Raw genomic sequence first — 21,105 nt, 5'->3', positions numbered from 1 at the left:
ATTCAAACTAACATGACCTCTAAATTCCTTCAATTTCTAGTATTTTATGATTTAAACATTCCATGTTACCCACACTGTCTTAGTAAACAGAGCTTGAAAATCTTTTTTTTTAAAAGATTTTATTTATTCATTTATTTGACAGAAAGAGAGAGATCACAAGTAGAGAGGCAGGTGGAGAGAGGAGGGGAAGCAGGCTCCCTGCTAAGCAGAGAGCTCAATGCGGAACTCCATCCCAGGACCCTGAAATCATGACCTGAGCCGAAGGCAGAGGCTTAACCCGCTGAGCCACCCAGGTGCCCCCAGAGCTTGAAAAATCTTGACCAAACATTGCAGTAGCTTTGGAACTCTTCCCTCTGATAGAAAGTTTCCTACTGTAAATACCTAATACTTTTAAACTAGAACCTTAACTGTGTTCTGACATTGAAATCTCAGCTCCTGTATTCATCACCATATCTCCTCTCTCTTTCTACCTCTGTGCTTTAAAAAAAAAGAGAGAGAGAGAGAGAAAGGTGGGGGAGGGAATATATCTTGAGGAGAGACAACACTTGGAAGTATACTACTTCTAACTCTACTGCATCCGGGGTTGTTAACTTAAATATCTACTGGGAAATTTCTTTTCAAAATTCATGAAATGGCCCAAATGTTAGAGAGCACTGTCTGACTAAGTTGCTTGTGTTGTTACTATGGATAATGCTTATCTAGTTACATTGTTTTATAAAATACCATGTAGAGGATGTTTAGATAACAGAGCAAATCACTCACACACACCTACATGCTTTCTGTCCCAAAACTGAATAAAATGATCACAAAAGTAGGTATAAGCCATAGGGGTAAAGGGAATGGAAAAGAATATGTAAAAGGATGAGAGATTTCAGTGCATTTTTGTAATCATGCAAATTGATACAGAAGTGGTAACTGCCTCAGCCCTTTAGGAAGCTACAGCCTAAAGCCTATGTGGGAGGAGAAAACTAGAAGAAGCTGACTCACTTTGCAGAACTCTGCAAAAACACAGGCTTGGAAACTAGGATCATAAAAGTGTGTGTGTGTGTGTGTGTGTGTGTGTGTGTGTGTATATGTGTGTGTGTGTGTGTGGTGGGAGGTGGGGGCAGGTGTTTGACAAGTGGTGCTGGTATCAGAGCAACTAGTTAAAATTCCTTAAACAGCAGTATTGAACCCCTAGCTTCTATCCCCATCAAGCCAGAAAATGTACTGCTATGCAGGAGATCAAAGGGATAGTTTCTGGATAAATTGTACTACAGAAACTCTGAATTTGAAAACCAAAAAAAAAGAGGAAAGCTGAGGTATAGGTCTAAAAAGTTTAGAGGTGAGTGTTTTTCTTCTGGCTCTGACTAATTACTTGTCTTACTGAGAACAGCTAGAAGAGCTGTATAAACATTTTTAAAGGATCTATTTGAAGATGTAACTGAACTACCAAGGCATTCAAGATTTAAGGGACCAAGATCCCTGACAGAAAGAAAGTGGAGAGTGGTAAAAATAACACGCAGTATTGATTCTGTCTTCATTTTATAAGGGACAACCAAGAGACTGCAGTTTTATAGAGATAGACAAAAGTTTAAGTTTGGAGTCTGTCCAGATACAGGGTTTTGTATGATACTCCAGACCCCCTAAAAACATCCTAGAATTAAGGGCAAACCTGAAATAGACCAGTCTCATTAAGACTATATCCTAGATTCAAATTATTGACAATATTAAGAAAGATATTGTCCATGCTAAATTACTGCTAAAAGGCAATGTACATTAGTTCTGGAGGATAATAATTTTATGAAGAACCTGAAATTTTCTCTGTTTGAAATGCAATGTTGGGGAGTTAGTATTCTTTTTTTTTGGGTGTGTGTGTGTGTGTGTGTTTTAAGGCAAACCAGACAACATAAAGATATAAACAAATGACTAAAAATGAAGAAGAAAAAATAGAAAATATGAGTATCCAAAAGAAATTCAGATACTGGAATTATTAGAGATTCTGAAATAACTATGATTGATATGTTGTGGGAAGAAAACTATATAAAAACTCAAGAAAAATAGAATATATAAAAATAAATGGACATTTTATATCTGAAAATATAAAAAGTGAAATTAAGATAGCAATATATGGATTTAAGAGATGATTAAAGAACATTCAAGAATGGATTAGTGAACTGGGAGATAGGTCAATTTAAAAAAACTAAAATAGGGAGGAAGTAAGGTTAGCAAACATGGGAAAAGACATAAAGGATTTATGGGACTCATGAAAAGTTGTATCAATTACATAACAAGTTCAGTAGAAGAGAGATAATATAGAATGAATCAATATTAAAAGAAATAACTACCAGAATTTTTATAAAGTTGATGCAAGATACTAAGCTATAGATTTAAGAATCTCTATATGCTGAGTGAGATAAGTCAAGCAGAGAGAGTCAATTATCATATGGTGTCACTTATTTGTGGAGCATAACAAATATCATGGAGGACAAGGGGTATTAGAGAGGAGAAGGGAGTTGGGGTAAATTGGAAGGGGAGGTGAATCATGAGAGACTATGGACTCTGAAAAACAATCTGAGGGGTTTGAAGTGGTGGGGGGGTGGGAGGTTGGGGTACCAGGTGGTGGGTATTATAGAGGGCATGGCTTGCATGGAGCACTGGGTGTGGTGAAAAAATAATGAATACTGTTTTTCTGAAAATAAGTAAATTAATTAAAAAAACCCATTTATTGAAGAGACTGTCTTTTTTCCACTGTATATTTTTTCCTGTTTTGTCGAAGATTAATTGACCATAGAGTTGAGGGTCCATATCTGGGCTCTCTACTCTGTTCCACTGGGCTATGTGTCTGTTTTTATGCCAGTACCATGCTGTCTTGGTGATCACAGCTTTGTAATAAAGCTTGCAATCAGGTAACGTGATGCCCCCAGCTTTATTTTTGTTTTTCAACATTTCCTTAGCGATTCGGGGTCTCTTCTGATTCCATACAAATTTTAGGATTATTTGCTCCAGCTCTTTGAAGAATGCCGGTGGAATTTTGATCGGAATGGCATTAAGAGTATAGATTGCTCTAGGCAGTATAGACATTTTAACAATGTTTGTTCTTCCGATCCAAGAGCATGGAATGGTCTTCCATCTATTTGTGTCTTCTTCAATTTCTTTCATGAGTGTTCTGTAGTTCCTCGAGTACAGATCCTTTACCTCTTTGGTTAGGTTTATTCCCAGGTATCTTATGGTTCTTGGTGCTATAGTAAATGGAATCGATTCTCTAATTTCCCTTTCTGTATTTTCATTGTTAGTGTATAAGAAAGCCACTGATTTCTGCACATTGACTTTGTATCCTGCCACGTTGCTGAATTGGTGTATGAGTTCTAGTAGTTTGGGGGTGGAGTCTTTTGGGTTTTCCATATAAAAAATCATGTCATCTGCGAAGAGAGAGAGTTTGACTTCTTCATTACAAATTTGGATACCTTTTATTTCTCTTTGTTGTCTGATTGTTGTTGCTAGGACTTCTAATACTATGTTGAACAAGAGTAGTGAAAGTGGGCATCCTTGTCTTGTTCCTGATCTCAATGGGAAGGCTGCAAGCTTTTTCCCATTGAGGATGATATTTTCTGTGGGTCTTTCATAGATAGATTTGATGAGGTTCAGGAATGTTCCCTCTATCCCTATACTTTGAAGCGTTTTAATCAGAACGGATGCTGGATTTTGTCAAATGCTTTTTCTGCATCAATTGAGAGGACCATGTGGTTCTTCTCTCTTCTCATATTAATTTGTTGTATCACATTGATTGATTTGTGAATGCTGAACCATCCTTGTAGCCCAGGGATGAATCCCACCTGATCATGGTGGATAATCTTTTTAATGTGCTGTTGGATCCTGTTGGCTAGGATCTTGTTGAGAATCTTAGCATCCATATTCATCAGTGATATTGGTCTGAAATTCTCCTTTTTGGTAGGGTCTTTGCCTCGTTTGGGGATCAGGGTAATGCTGGCTTCGTAGAAAGAGTCTGGAAGTTTTCCTTCTGCTTCAATTTTTTGAAACAGCTTCAGGAGAATAGGTGTTATTTCTTCTTTGAAGGTTTAGTAGAATTCCCCAGGGAATCTGTCAGGTCCTGGGCTCTTGTTTTTTGGGAGGTTTTTGATCACTGCTTCAATCTCGTTATTAGATATTGGTCTATTCAGGTTGTCGATTTCTTCCTGGTTCAGTGTTGGTAGTTTATATTTTTCCAGGAATGCATCCATTTCATCTAGGTTGCTAAGCTTATTGGCATGTAACTGTTGATAATAACTTCTGATGATTGTTTCTACTTCCTTGGTGTTAGTTGTGATCTCTCCCTTTTCATTCATAATTTTATGAATTTGGGCTTTCTCTCTTTTCTTTTGGATTAGTGTGGCCAATGGCTTATCAACCTTATTGATTCTTTCAAAAAACCAGCTTCTAGTTTCATTGATACGTTCTACTGTATCTCTGGTTTCTACCTCATTGATCTCAGCTCTAATCTTGATGATTTCCCTTCTTATGTGTGGAGTTGGTTTGATTTGTTGTTGATTCTCCAGTTCTTTAAGGTGTAGAGACAGCTGGTGTGTTCTGGATTTTTCAATTTTTTTGAGGGAGGCTTGGATGGCTATGTATTTTCCCTTTAGGACCGCCTTTGCTGTATCCCATAAAGACAGTCTCTTCAATAAATGGTGCTGGGAAAACTGGACAGCTATATGTAGAAGAATGAAACTTGACCATTCTCTTACACCATACACAAAGATTAACTCAAAATGGATAAAAGATCTCAACGTGAGACAGGAATCCATCAGAATCCTAGAGGAGAACATAGGCAGTAATCTCTTCGATATCAGCCACAGCAACTTCTTTCAAGATATGTCTCCAAAGGCAAAGGAAACAAAAGCGAAAATAAACTTTGGGGACTTCATCAAAATCAAAAGCTTCTGCACAGCAAAGGAAACAGTCAAGAAAACAAAGAGGCAACCCACAGAATGGGAGAAGATATTTGCAAATGACAGTACAGACAAAAGGTTGATATCCAGGATCTATAATGAACTCCTCAAACTCAACACACACGAAACAGGCAAACATATCAAAAAATGGGCAGAAGATATGAACAGACACTTCTCCAATCAAGACATACAAATGGCTATCAGACACATGAAAAAATGTTCATCATCATTAGCCCTCAGGGAGATTCAAATTAAAACCACATTGAGATATCACCTTACACCAGTTAGAATGGCCAAAATTAACAGAACAGGAAACAACATGTGTTGGAGAGGATGTGGAGAAAGGGGAACCCTCTTACACTGTTGGTGGGAATGCAAGTTGGCGCAGCCTCTTTGGAGAACAGTGTGGAGATTCCTCAAGAAATTAAAAATAGAGCTTCCCTATGACCCTGCAATTGCACTCCTGGGTATTTACCCCAAGGATACAGATGTCGTGAAAAGAAGGGCCATCTGTACCCCAATGTTTATAGCAGCAATGGCCACGGTCGCCAAACTATGGAAAGAACCAAGATGCCCTTCAACGGACAAATGGATAAGGAAGATGTGGTCCATATACACTGTGGAGTATTATGCCTCCATCAGAAAGGATGAATACCCAACTTTTGTAGCAACATGGACGGGACTGGAAGAGATTATGCTGAGTGAAATAAGTTAAGCAGAGAGAGTCAATTATCATATGGTTCACTTATTTGTGGAACATAACAAATAGCATGGAGGACAAGGGGTGTTAGAGAGGAGAAGGGAGTTGGGGTAAATTGGAAGGCAAAGTGAATAATGAGAAACTATGGACTCTGACAAACAATCTGAGGGGTTTGAAGTGGCGGGGAGGTGGGAGGTTGGGGTACCAGGTGGTGGGTATTATAGAGGGCACGGATTGCATGGAGCACTGGGTGTGGTGAAAAAATAATGAATACTGTTTTTCTGAAAATAAATAAATTGAAAAAATTTTAAAAAAAAAAGAAAAAAAGAATAAATACCCAATAAATATCATTAAAATGAAAAAAAAAAAGAATCTCTATAAATCTCAAACATGGTGTATAGAGAAAAACCATACATACGCACACCATAGTAAAACTGCGGGCAACAACTACAAAATACAAAAAGAGAAAATCCATAAAGATTCATTACCTTCCAAGGAGTAAGAGTAAGACTAACAAATGACATCTCTATAGAAAATGGAAGCCAGAATACAATAGAACATCTTTGACGTATTGAAAGAAAATATCTACCTACAATTCTGTACCTAACAAAACATGTATTTCAAAAATGAAGGCAACATAAATATATATTCAGACAAAAATGGATAACAAGTCATAAGCAGATCTGTATTAAAAAAATTGATAGAATTCTTTTGGTAAAAGATAATGTATGGCACTAAACAGAAGCCCCCAAATGCAGAAAAGAATGAAAAGCAGTGGAAAATACAAAGAGGAGGCTAAATGATTATTTTCTGTATAAATATGTTAAATAATGTCTCGTGAGGTTTAAAATATGTTTGCTATTCAAAATATTGAAATATGTGGCAATAAGAAAACAAAATGTGGAAGAAATTAATAAAACTAAGTGAAGATGTCCTATAATTTCTAGGGTAACCATTAAATGATTCATAAAAGAATATAATTTATCATGTTGAGTAATTCTTGAATCAATATGTTGTACACTTGAAACTACTACAGCATTGTATGTCAATTATACTTCAGTTAAAAAAATAAATGAAAGATATAGCTAGCAAGATAATAAAAGGTGTAATGCATAATGAAAATACTTCTTTAATCCAAAATAAGGTAAGGAAAGAGAAATAAGGAACATAGCACAGGGTAGGTCAAATAGAGGACAAAGATTAAGATGATGGATTTAAAAACAAGTACATCAGTAAATATATTAAATGTAAAAGATAAAACGCTCAAAGAATAGTGATTGTTTACATACAAATAATGTGCAACTTACAAGAAACATATTTAAGAATAAAAGATTGAAAGAAAATGATAGAAAAGGATATATCATTCAGACAACTAACTGAAAAAAAAAGCTGTGGTTACACTAATATTAAACAAAATATACTTTAAGGCAAGATTCACTACTGGAGATATGGTAGAATATTTCATAGATAATATATTGTGTTTACCTACCAGAAATACATAATTATTATAGATGAATATGAGCCTAATAATACCACATCAAAATATAAAAAGCAGAATTCATTGAACTGAATGGGGGGGACAAATACATGTATCTTCAGTCACATTGGGAGAGTTTAATACATGTAATTCAATATTCATAGAACAGACAAAACAATAGTTAAGACATAAAAAGTTTGAATTCAACAACTGCTTTTGTCTTACATAGGAAATTATACCCATAATTGAGAAATACATTTTCTTTTCAAGTGAAAGTGTATCATTTACCAAAATTTGCCATTTTCTAGGTCACAGAGGCACCTTCATGAACTTCACAGGATTATTAACATTCAAAGTATATTCTCTTACCACAGTAGAATTAACTAGAAATCAGCGTAAAAGATTGCTAATAAATCCCTCAAAGTTTGGAAATTAAGGAAAACACATTTTAGCAACCCAAGAATCCAGGCCAAAGAAGAAATCACAATTAGCAAATAATATTAAGTGAATGATAAAAGTATATTAAACTGTGTGGGATGCAGGTAAAGCAGTGAAAATACATAAGTTAGGTGTTGTTTCAAGAAATTAGAAAACAGAAAGTTAAATCCAAAGAAAATAGAGATGAAGAAATAAAAACACAATAACAGAAAAGAAATATTTAACAAAAGTATTCATAAAACTAAAAGTCTGTTCTTTAAAAAGACTATAAAATTATAAACTCCTGAAAAGCTGTTCAAAAAAATAAGAGAGAAAGCGCAGATTACCAACATTAGGGTTGAAAAAGGAAAGGCGATAACACTACAAATTCTATAGATATTAAAAATATAATAAAAGGATATTTAGAAAACATTAAGGCAATACATTTGAAAATGTAAATGATAGGAATAAAATTTCTGAAAAATATAATTTACCAGAACACCTACAAGAAGAAATAAAGTTTGAGCTGTCCCATATATATGTATGAAAGAAATTGAATTTGTGTTGAATTTATTTAAACCATCACACAAAGAAAATTTCAGGCCCAGATGGCTTCATTTGTGATTTTCACCAGATATATGAGAGATAAACATATACTAATTTTACACAGAGTCTTAGAGAGAAGAAGAAAGAGAATACTCCCAACTCATTTTATGAAGCTAACTTATTCTGAAAACAAAATCTGACAAAGACGTTAGAAGAAAGCAGAATTAAAGGATAGTATCTCTAATGAACACAGAAGCAAATATTCCAAACTAAATGTCAGCAAATAAAATTCAAGCATATATAAAAATGTGATCCATCATGACCAAGTGGGATTTATTCAAAAAATGAAAGATTGAATTAATTCTAGAAAATTTAATATGTTCACTTCATTAACTGCATAAAGAAAACCCATATGGCTATTTCAACAAATGCAAGCATAACAGTTGTTTTGTTTTTTTTCTATTTTTTTTATTTTTCAGTGTTCCATGATTCATTGTTTATGCACCACACCCAGTGCTCCATGCAATATGTGCCCTCCTTAATACCCACCAACAGGCTTACCTAACTCCCCACCCTTTTCCCCTCCCAAATCATCAGTTTGTTTCTAAGACTCCACAGTTTCTCATGGTTCATATCCCCTTTGATTTCCCCCAATTCACTTTTCCTTTCCTTCTCCTAATGCCCTCCATGTTATTCGTTATGCTCCACAGGTAAGTAAAACCATAGGATAATTGACTCTCTCTGCTTGACTTATTTCACTCAGCATAATCTCTTCCAGTCCCGTCCGTGTTGATACAAAAGTTGGGTGTTCATCTTTTCTGATGGAGGCATAATATTCCATTGTATATATGGACCATATCTTCTTTATCCATTCATCTTTTGGCTCTTTCCACAGTTTGGCGACTGTGGCTATTGCTGCTATGAACATTATGGCTCTTCTTTTCACTCCATCTGTATCTTTGGGGTAAATACCCAGTAGTTTTGATAAAATACTCACAAGACAAGGTCTACATACAAAATCAACTATATTTCTGTGTACAAGTATCAAAGCATTAGAAAATCAAAAACTTTAAATGCATATACAATAGTATTAGAAATCAAACAGAAAAAGAATAACAAAAGATTTGCAGAATGTAAAGAAAAATATGTTGCTATGAGAAATCAAAGATCTTACATCAAAAACTTATGATGTACTACCTGCTGGCTAACTGAACATAATAAAAAAAATAAAGATAAAAAAATCTTAAATTTAAAAAAAGAGATGTACCATTTCCATGGACTGGGGTAGTCAATAAAGCAACATGTGAAGTCTCCCCTGAAATGACCTGTACATTCAGTGTAATCCTATACAATACCTAGTTCTCTTTCTACACTTAAAAAAAAAATCTAGCTGTAAAATTTATATGGGAATGCAAAGGATCATGTGTCATCAAGACCAGATATCAGATGTAATTATCTTAAGCTTTGTGGACCAGAATGTTCCTATTACAATGGCCCAACCCTGCCCTTGTAGCCAGGGAACAGTCATGAACAATATGAAAATGAGAAGAAATGGTGGTTTTCCGAAAAGACTTTATTTGCAAAATCAGTTGCTAGTCCCTCTATTGGTTTGCCAACTTCTGGTCAAGATAACCTTGGAAAAGAATAGAATTGGGGAACTTAAACTGTCATGATATCAAGATTCAAAATTACGGTTTGGAGATGTGTGGTATTGAAGCAAAATAGACCAGTAGAATAGAAGTCCATAAAGAAATCCACCCTTAAATGGGTGCCACGCAGAGCCCATAGATGGGCTTTTCCCCTTAACTAATCCAATCCAAACGAGTGAAATCTTTTAAAATGTTGCCTCCAAGTCTAACTGGCTTATTATTCTGTATGAAGAAGGAAAAGCTTCTAATACGTTAAGAATAAAAGACTGTGTGACTTGAAGGTGTGGTTTCTGTGGCTAGCCTAGAGAAAGGGGTAAAGCCTAAAGATGATTAGCCATAATCCCCCAAGAGAAGAATCAGTATAGCTCCTCCAAGTAGCCAAATCATGGTTTCAGTCAAATAGCATTCTGTGGTAGGAATATTATTTTCCATGTGTGTGTGAAATGAAAGATTTGCCTGCCTTATATGTATGTGTTTGAATGTTAAGGACTCTGTTCAAGTCACTTGTGCATTGCCTGGCCTACAGAGGATGTATGAATTAGGATATTGGTTTAGCTATTTAGCAGTCTAAATTAAAAGTGACTTAAAGGAAACATTTCTCCTATGTAAGCATCTGAGCTGGGACATGCTGCAGGGGTTGCGTTGCTCTATTAGGGCTTCCCAGGTTCCTTCTCTCTGGTTACCCTGTAATTCTCTAGGGTCTGAGTCTCCAACATTCTGTGCATCTGGGATTCCTATTCAAATGTGGATTCAGATTCAATAGGCCTGGGAATGGAATCTGAGCTGCTCTGTTGCTAGTGAACTCTCCAGTGAGGCCAATATGTTGCTTTGGAGACTACTCTTAAAAATACCCAGGCCTTCCTCCACCCCCACCCCCCAAAATATCACGGCTCACACATCAGAACTGGACATCTGGATTCCTTCCACCTGGACATTATGTCAGATTTTACTGTGGCTGCTGTAACAAATAACCACAAACTATGTGGCTTAAAACAACAGAAATGTATTCTCACAGCTCTGGAGGCCAGACATCCAAAATCAGTATCGCTGGGCCAGAATCACTGCCTCCCTCCAGAGTTTCTAAGGGAGAATCCAGTCCCTATTTGGTCCGGTATCTGCCGTCTACACAGAAGAAACCCGCTTTGCTAGTACCTTAAAACCCATAAAGCTTATTTTGGACTTCGACCTCCAGAACTGTAAGATAAATTTGTGAGCTTTCACTCGTGGAGTTTGTGATAACTTGTTAAAGTGGCCGTAGGACGCTAACGTAGCAATAGACCCCAGCTACAGGGTTGGGATTCATGAATGGTGGGATGGACGTGGGCAGTTGCTGACACAGCACCTCAGGACAGAGCCGTCGGTGAAACCCACGTCCAGGAACAGGGCATGTGCAAGTGGGCGTAAGCTAGGGAGGATCCAGCAATCCTGTGGTGGCCCTGACCTGTGGCTCCCATCTGTTCAGCAGCTGCAGGGCTGAGTCAAGAGCATGGTGGAGTTCATCGTCAGCAGTGGGGGAGGGGTGATGTAAACAGAGGGAGATCTGGAGGGAGTCAGACTGTTAACAGTCAGACTACTGTGGAGAGAGACTGAGAACCGTGAAGGTGGTTCTTGTCTCCAGGTCATTCTGGCGCTCCGGATATGTCTGGGTCCTCAGATGAGTTTATCAAGACCTAACAAAGGCAGCCTGCCCTGTGAGAAAGGTACGGCCTGACTGTTTTAAGAGTGCAGCTAGGTTGTTGCTGTAACATTTTAAAAAGTTTGCCCCAAATCTTGGGGTTAGGATTTCTGTGCTCTGTGAAGATCATTTTCCTTGACCTGAGGAAGCTGTTTTTTGGTCCACGTTTCTAAATTTGAAATTTAGAAACCACATCGTGCCTAAAGGCTCTTAAGGAAGTATAGTAAAGAGGTGTTAGTATGTTGGCTTTGCCTGATAACGCGTGGGGATCTCCTGAAGGGAAACCCCTGTTTCCTTTACACCTTCCTCAAGCTTGTGTGTCCAGCATGCACTGTAGCTCTGTCCCACCACCACAATGTACTGAATGTTGATTATGTGCAAGTGTTGTCCTAAGATGTTTAGATATTTTATCTGATGTGCCCAAAACCCATAAGAGAAGGTATTATCTACTTTTTACATGAAGAGCCACATTTAGAGAAACGAGTGACTTATCCAAGTTTTCCAGCCACTACATGGGTCTAAGTGACCCCAAAGGCCAACCATCGTAATTATGGAGATCTGTTGCCTTAATTTTTAAAGGGTCGTCATTACCATTTTTAACTGTATACTTCTGAAGTGTTAAGTATATTCATACTGTTGTACAGCCAGTCTCCAGAACTCCAGAACCCTTCCATCTTGCAGAACTGCAGCTATATACCCATTAAAAAGCAACTCCCTGTTCTTTCTACCTTTAAGCCCTTCACAACCATCCTTCAACTTTCTATGTATGCATTTGACTACTCTAGGTAAGTTGTATATGTGGAATCATACAGTATTTGTCTTTTTGTGACTGGGTTATTTTACTTTGTAAAATGTTCTTAAGGTTCATCGATGTTGTGGCATGTATCAGAATTTCCTTCCTTTTTAAGACTACAGAATATTCCATCATATGCATACACAGCATTTTGTTTATCCCTTCATGCGTCAGCAGACACTTGGGTTGCTTCTACCTTTTGGTTGTGAATAATGCTATGAACATGGGTGTACAGCTAGCTCTTTGAGACCTGCTTTTGATTCTTTGGGGTATGTATGCAGATGTGGAATTGCTGGATCCTATGTAATTCCATTTTTAATTTTTTGAGGAATCACCACACTATCTTCCATAGTGGTTGCACCATTTTATAGTCTCACCAGCAATGCACAAGCATTCTAATTTCTCCATTTTCTTGCCAACAATTTTTATTTTCTGTGTTTTCCTTTTGTTTTTGATAGCAGTCCTCCTAATGGTGTGTATCAGTATCTTGTTTTATTTTGCGTTTTCCTACTAACTGGTGAGATTGAGCATCTTTTTGTGGGGTCAGTGGTCATTTGTATATCTTTAGAAATGTCTGTTTAAATCCTTTGGCCATTTTAAAAGATTAACAGATATTTTTTGTGCAGTTCTGGGTTCACAGAAAAGTTGAGTGGAGAATACAGGAGTTCCCATGGACCTCCTTTTCCCACACATGCACAGCCAGCCCCATTACCAACATCACCAGAGTGGTACACTTGTTACAATTGATAGAATGACACTGACACATCATTTTCATTCAAAGTCCATAGTTTACATTAGAGTTCACTCTTGGTGTTGTACACTCTTTGGGTTTTGACAGATGTATTTTGACATGTTCCAGCATTTTAGTATCATCCAGAATGGTTTTGTTGCTCGAAAAATCCCCTCTTTTCTTCCTATTGATCCTTCCCTCTCCCCCACCTCTGGCAAACACTAATCCCATTTCCATCTCCATAGTTTTGCCTTTTCTGGAATGTTATGTGGTTGGAATTGTACCGTGTGGAGCTTTTTCATATTAGCTTCTTTCAGTCACATGCATTTAAGTTGCTTTAATGTCTTTTCATGTCTAGGTAGTTTATTTCTTTTTAATGATGAATAACATCCCATTATTTTTTTTTAATTTTTTATTGTTTATAAACATATATTTTTATCCCCAGGGGTACAGGTCTGTGAATCGCCAGGTTTACACATTTCACAGCACTCACCAAAGCACATACCCTCCCCAATGTCCATAACCCTACCCCCCTTCTCCTAACCCCCCTCCCCCCAGCAACCCTCAGTTTGTTTCGTGAGATTAAGAGTCACTTATGGTTTGTCTCACATCCCATTATTTTGATGTACCACAGTTTATTCAACTAGTGAAGGGCATCTTGATTGTTTCCAAGTTTTGGCAATTATAAATAAAGTTGTTATAAATACCCATGTGCTGGTTTTTGTGTAGACATGAGTTTTCAGTGCATTTGGGTCAATACCAAGGAGTATGATTGTTGAATCATAAGAGTCTGTTTAGGTTTGTAAGAACCTGCCAAACTGTCTTCCAAAGTGCCTATAACATTTTGCACTCCTGCCAACAATAATGAGAGCTGCACATCCTTACCAGAATTTAGTACTGTCAGTGTTCTGGGTTGTGGCCATTCTAATAGCTGTGTAGTGGTATCTCACTGTTGTTTTAATTTGCAGTTCCCTAATAACACATGTTGAACATGTTTTCATATGCTTACTTGTCATTTATACGTGGTCTTGGTGAGATGTCTCTTTAGGTTTTTGTTTGTTTGTTTCCTTTTAAATTGGGTTGCTCATTTTCTAATTAATGAGTTTTAAGGGTTTTTTTTGTATGTATTGGATATCAGCCCTTTATTGGACATACCTTTTACAAATATTTTCTCCTAGTCTGTTGCTTGTCTTCTAACTCTTGACATTTTCTTCTGCAGAGTGGAAGTTTTAATTTTAATGAAGTCCAGCTTATCAATTATTTCTTTCACAGATTGTGTTTTTAGTGTTGTAGAACAGTATCAGCATACCCAATGTCATCTAGGTTTTCTCCTATAATGTCTTCTACTGCTTTTATAGTTTAGCATTTTACATCTAGGTCTAATCATCTATTTTGAGTTAATTCTTCTAAAAGGTGTAAGGTTGGGGCACCGGGGTGGCTTAGTTGGTAAAGCATCTGCCTTCAGCTCAGGTCATGATCTCAGGGTCCTAGGATCGAGTCCCACCTCAGGCTCTCTGATTCTCCCTCTGTGGGGAGTCTGTTTCTCCGTCTCCCTCTGCCTCTGAGCTCTCCCTCCCTCTTTCTTAAATAAATAAAATCTTCAAAGTGTAAGGTCTGTATCTAGCTGCTGCCCCCGCCTTTTGCATATGGATGTCCATTTGTTACAGCACCATTTGTTGAAAAGTCTGTCCTTCTCTGTTGTATTGCTTTTGTTTCTTGATCAAAGATCAGTTGATTATATATATGTGGGTCTATTTCTGGGCTCTCTGTTGTATTCCAGGGATCTATTTGTCTATTCTTCCTCTAAGACCACAGTATCCTGATGAATGTAGTTTTTTTTTTTTAAAGATTTTATTTATTTATTTGACAGACAGAGATCATAAGTAGGCAGAGAGGCAGGCAGAGAGAGAGAGAGGAGGAAGCAGGCTCCCTGCTGAGCAGAGAGCCCAATGTGGGACTCGATCCCGGGACCCCGAGATCATGACCTGAGCCAAAGGCAGTGGCTTAACCCACTGAGCCACCCAGGCGCCCCCTGATGAATGTAGTTTTATAGTGAATCATGAAGTTCCATACTCTGACTTTGTTTTTGCCCTTCAGTACTGAATTGGCTATTCTTTAGAATCAGTTTATTGATATCCACAAAATAAGCTGCTGGGGTTTTGATTGGGACTGCAGTGAATCTATAGATCAAATGGAGAAGAACAAATATCTTAAAATATTGAGCCTTTCTATCTATGAACATGGTATATTTCTCCATTTATTTAGTTCTTTGATAGTTCTAATCAGAGTTTTGTAGTCATCCTCATATAGAGCTTTTTTGTATTTTATTAGATTTATACCTCTTCTGGTTTTTTAGGTGCTAATGTAAGTGGTATTGTGTTTGTAATTTCAAAATCCACTTGTTCATTTCTTGAATATAGAAAAGTCATTGGGTTTTGTATATTAACCTGCATTCTGCAACCTTGCTGTAATCACATACTAGTTCAGGAATATTTTTGTTGATTATTTAGGATTTTCTATGTACACTACTTATGTAATCTGTGAAGACAATTTTATTCTGTCTCTCTTAGTCCCTATAGCTTTAATTGCCTGTTATCTTATTACATTAGCTACGACTTCCATACAGTGTTGAAAGGCAATGGTGAGAGTGGGAATCTATATCTTGTTTCTTATCCTGGCTTCATGTTTCTCATCATTAAGTGTGATGTTAGCTGCAGCTATACGTTTTTTGTAGATGTTCTTTATCATGTTGAGGAAGTTCCTCTCCATTCCTAGTTTTCTGAGAATATCAGTAGGTTCTAGATTTTGTCAAGTTATTTCTTAATTTTTTTTAAGATTTTATTTATTTATTTGGCAGACAGGGATTACAAGTAAGCAGAGAGGCAGACAGAGAAAGAGAAGAAGAAGCAGACTCCCTGCCGAGCAGAGAGCACCATGTGGGGCTTGATCCCAGGACCTGGGATCATGACCTGAGCTGAAGGCAGAGGCTTTAACCCACTGAGCCACCCAGGCACCCCCAAGTTTTGTTTTTTTTTTTAATCTGTTTCTATGAGCATGGAATATTTATTCATTAGCCTGTTAATGTGATGGATTACATTAACTGATTTTAGAATGTAGAACCAGCTCTAAATAACAGATAAATCCCACTTGGTTGTAGTGTATAACTCTTTCTTATACATTGCTACATCTGATTTAGTAACATTTTATTGAGTATTTTTAGTATTTTAGTATTATATATTCAATGCTATAAATTTCCCTCTATGCACTGCTTTCACTGCATCCCACAGATTTTGGTAAATTCTATTCTCATTTTCATTTAGTTCAAAATATCATTAAACTTGAGATTTCTTTTTTGATCTGTGTATTGTTTAATCTTCAAATATTTGGGGATTTTCTAGCTATCTTTTTTTGTTATATATTTCTAATTTAATCCCATTGTGGTCTTAGAGCAGACATAGTATGGTATCTGTTCTTTTAATTTGTTGAGGTGTGTCTTACGGACCAGCATGTGGTCTATCTTGGTGAATTTTCTATGAGAGCTTGAGAGGAATGTGTAATTGGATATTGTTGAATGAAGTAGTCTATAGATGTCAATTACATCCAGTTGATTGATGTTGCTGTTGAATTCAACTATGTCCTTACCAATTTTCTGCTTGCTGGAGCTGTCCAATTATAATGGAGGGATGTCAAATTTCCAACTGTAATAGTGGATTCATCTATTTCTCCTTGCAAATCTATCAGTTTTGCCTCATGTATTTTGATATTCTGTTGTTTGGTTCATACACATTAAAGATTGTTATGTCTTGGAGTATATAGCCTCTCATCATTATGTAGTCACTCTTTTTATCCCTGATAACTTTCTTTGCGCTGAAGTCTATCCTAATTGACATTAATATAGTTAATTCCACTTTCTTTTGACTAGTGTTAATGTAATACATTTTTCCCATTCCCTTATTTTTAATCTATGTGTCTTTATATTTAAAGTTGTTTTCTTGTAAGCAACATATATTTGGGTCTTGTTTTTTATTCACTCTGACATTTTCTATATTTTAATTGGTATATGTAGACCATTGACATTAAAGATGATTATTGATATACATAGATTAATATCTACTACATTTCTTATCATTTTCTACTTCTTGCCCCTCTTCTTTGTTCCTATTTTTGTATTCCACACTTTTCCTGCCTTTTGTCCTTCTAACTGAACATTTTATATGATTCACTTTCTTCCCTTTCTTAGCATATTGATTAAACTTTTTAAAAAATGTTTCTTAGTGATTGCCTTAGAGCAAAGCCATTCATAACCGAATGCTTTCTACTCTCCCTATTGTGACATTAAGAGAAACAAAGACAGGGCACATTTTCAGAACATAGACATAGACATTGCCTTCCCTCCAACAGAAGAAATTGAGGAAAAAAGTGATACAAGTCAAAACTAAGTCTAGACTCACCATCATCTAGGTGAAAGTTCCATGCAATAAAAAAATAACTGCCAACATGGAATGGTCATATTTAAAACATTGACTGTGATATATGCTTGATTGCAGTCCTCTTTGGAGGCCAGAGCAAGGAACTGGGGGTACAAGGGAGGGCAGGGATATCTCCTAACCCTAAATTACATGTCATACAAATTAAAGTTATGATCACAGAGCAATCATAGTACCCAAACCAAAGTTAAAACGAAGATATTTCAAGTAGAAGTGTTACTGAATGGCTTTAAATAGAGATAGATTTTGATCTGAGAAGGCTTTGCATTTGACCCAGGAAACTGGCATTTGTAGGACCCAGGCCATGCATTTATGAACATGAAGAGTTAGGCCTAGAGGTATTTTCATTATAAATTCATGGAACTTTAATCTACCCAGTAGGGATCAAGTTTGGAAGTCTGAAATTAACTGATAAATTTGGATAAAGTTGTTGGCAAGAACTCTTTATGCCATGCAGAAAAAGCTTTAAAAGAGGGTTATTTCAGACTGGGTACTTAAGTCTTTGATTAGATTGTTGTTAGTTATGGCCAAACCAATTCTATTCTGGTGTTGTCTTTTGAGCTTTTTTTTTTTTTTTGCTAAGCAGACAAATAATACAATTAAAGAAAATAACATTCAGTAGTTTTCTGCATACCTGAGCATAGATAAAGTATTTTGGCAAAAATTAAGCAAGTTTTATTAAATTAGAAATTATTAAATTATTTTTAAGTTGAGTACATTTGACATACAATGTTGCATTAGTTTCAGATATATCAAATAGTAATTCAGCTTCTCTTTATGTTATGCTGTGCTCACCACAAATGTAGCTACCATCTGTCACCATACAATGCTATTACAGCATCATTGACTGTATTCCCTGTGCTGTGTATAAAGGGATTTCTTAAAAAACACTGTATGCAATAGCAGTTATTGATTATTATTATGATGATGATGATACTTGTCAGATAATTTTTCTACTATTGTGAGAATGGTTTGTGAATAATTAAAAAAACTTGTCTTCAACATACATTTAAAAATATAAGGTGAAGAAACTGCTTATAACATTCCTCTGCTAAGATTCTTCATACCTTTAATTAATGGGATATTTTATTTCCTCATAGACTTTGGAAAGGGAGTTGTGTTACTGCTGCACTGATTTTTAACCAACTATATCTAAAATATTTTTATAAGACGTAATTAGGATGATCTAGATGTGGTTTTTAAAGGTTTTAAAAGTTTGGTGACTGTTTCCAAGGCAGCAATTCATTAGTAAGGCTGAATTTGGTGCTAGGATGCTCGAATAAAATTATCTTGACATTAGAAGCCACATTTCAATATGTGACTTTTCCAGAATTGGGTCTTTTGTACTTAATGGTAACTGACCAGTCTATCCAAGTATTTTCCATATGGGATCTACAGATCACTAGTTATTATAAATACTCCCTGAAAGGGGGATTATATGATCAAGCATGTTTTAAAAATGCTGGCCACTATTTTTTCATCTTTCTGAGGTTCACTGTGTAAAATATTTTAAGGGAGAAGTCTTGTAGGGAAACATGTTTAACTGTGTGCAATTCAGTACTTCCAAAGTTAGCTGTCCAAAGCAAGTAATTTCATATCCCGTGGCAGCAATAGCCCACAGAATAAATGTGTATATGTGAAAATTTACTATGTTTCATAGATTTACAAAAGCAAGGCTTTTTACTTTATGGTAAACAGATTATATGACATGACTGATAGTCATTATGTGGCTTGATATTTCTTTCACCCCCAAAAAGTTTCCTTGTGCTTCTTTTGTCAGCATCCTTCCAACATAATATTGAATACAAATGTGAAAGTGGACCAACTTGTCTTGTTCCTAAAGTCTTGCTGACTTTAGGAGGAGGCATTTATTAGTTATTTCACCAACAACTATGGTGTTAGCCACACGATTTTATTTGTAGGTGTCCCTAATCAGATTGAGAAAGTTCCTCTCTGCTCCGAGTGTACAGAGTTTTTGTTAGAATAAATGTTGGGTTTTTGTCAAATGTTTTCTCTTCATCTATTGGGTTGATCTGTTAATATGGCAAATTCCATAGAAGAATATAATATAATAAAGCTTTATTTCTTTGGTCTTTTACTTTTAACCTATTTCTGTCTTTATATTAAAAGTGGGTTTTTTGTAGGCAGTGTATACTTGGGTCTTGCATTTTCTATTCCATCTGACAGTCTCTGACATTAGTAGAGATATTTAGATCACATACATTTAATTTGAATTACTAATATGATTAGGTTAAAACTACCTCTTTTCTGTGTTTCCTATTTATTCATCCATGCTTTTGCTGATTTTTTACACATTTTCTCCTTTCTTTTAAATAAATTGCATTTTTATGATTCCATTTTATTTCCTTTTTGGGGAGAAATTAGCTATGACCCTTTGTTGGATTATTTTAAAGGATGCTGTTGCATTTAGAGTATACATCTTTAACATTTCACAATTTATCTTCAAGTGATACTATACCACTTCAAATATAATTAAGAATTGTATGACAGTGTACTTGAATTTCTCCTCTCCTGGCCTTTTAGCTATTGCTGTTACACATTTTACTTTTACATATAAGCCACACGGTAGATTGTCGTTATTTTTGCTTTAAACAGTTGATTTTATTTTAAGGAGATTTAAGAGTAAGCCTTCATATTTACTCATATTGTCCCTTTTCTGATGCTCATCATTCCTTTGTTTAGATAGAAATTTACATGTGGTGTCATTTTTGTTCTGCTTGAAGGACTTCCTTTAACAATTCTTTTAGTGCATGTCTACTTGTGATGCATTCTTTCAGCTTTTGCACGTCTTAGAAAGTTTTTTATCCACATTAATTTTTTTCTCTACAAAACTTTGTTTATTCATTATTCATCTCTGTACAATTAAAATTTCCAGAAACACTAACAACTTCCACATTTATTTTTGAAAGATATTTTCAGGGAGTAAAGACTTTTAGGCTGAGGATTTTTCTTTCATCACTTTAAAAATGTACCTTTACTGTCTTCTATTTTGATTTGTTTCTGATGAGAAATGTTCTGTCATCATTATCTTTGTTCCTCCATACATAATGTCTTTTCTATTTGGTTGTTTTTAAGGTCTGCTCTTTATCATTTGTTTTAAGCGATTTGATCATGATGTGCCTTTATATTTCTTGTGCTTGGATTCACTGGGATTCTTGGAACTGTGCGTTTAAAGTTTTCAACAAATTTGGAGGACTTTTGGCCATTTTATCTTTAATTTCTTCAGTTTCTGCCCCTCCTCTCCTCCTCTTTAGAAATTCAAATAAAATGGGGACTGTGCCACAGTTCACTGATAATCCTGCTTATTTTAGTCTCTTTTCACATTTCAAAATGAAATGTGTTTCATTTTGGACAGCTTCTATTGCTATGCATTCTAGTTCCTTAATCCTATGCAGTGTCTAATCCATTGTTAATTCCATCCAGTATATTTTTTCATGTCGGACATGGTGGTATTTTTTTAATTACTAGAAGTTTAATATGAGACTTTTCTGTAGCTTCCATATTTGAACTTACTATGTTCATTCATTCCTCTAGCTTCTTGAACGTAAAGAATTGAGATACCGTAATCATTTTAATTTCTTATATACTGATATTTTTATTGGTGTTATTTCTGGGTCATTTTTGATTCATTGCTTTTTCTTGTTATGTCTTATTTTTCTGCTTTTTTATGCCTGGTAATTTT

The sequence above is a fragment of the Neovison vison genome, chromosome 2 (assembly GCF_020171115.1).
Source record: "Neovison vison isolate M4711 chromosome 2, ASM_NN_V1, whole genome shotgun sequence".
NCBI classification, from domain to species: domain Eukaryota; kingdom Metazoa; phylum Chordata; class Mammalia; order Carnivora; family Mustelidae; genus Neogale; species Neogale vison.
Note: the sequence above shows the minus strand (reverse complement) of the source record.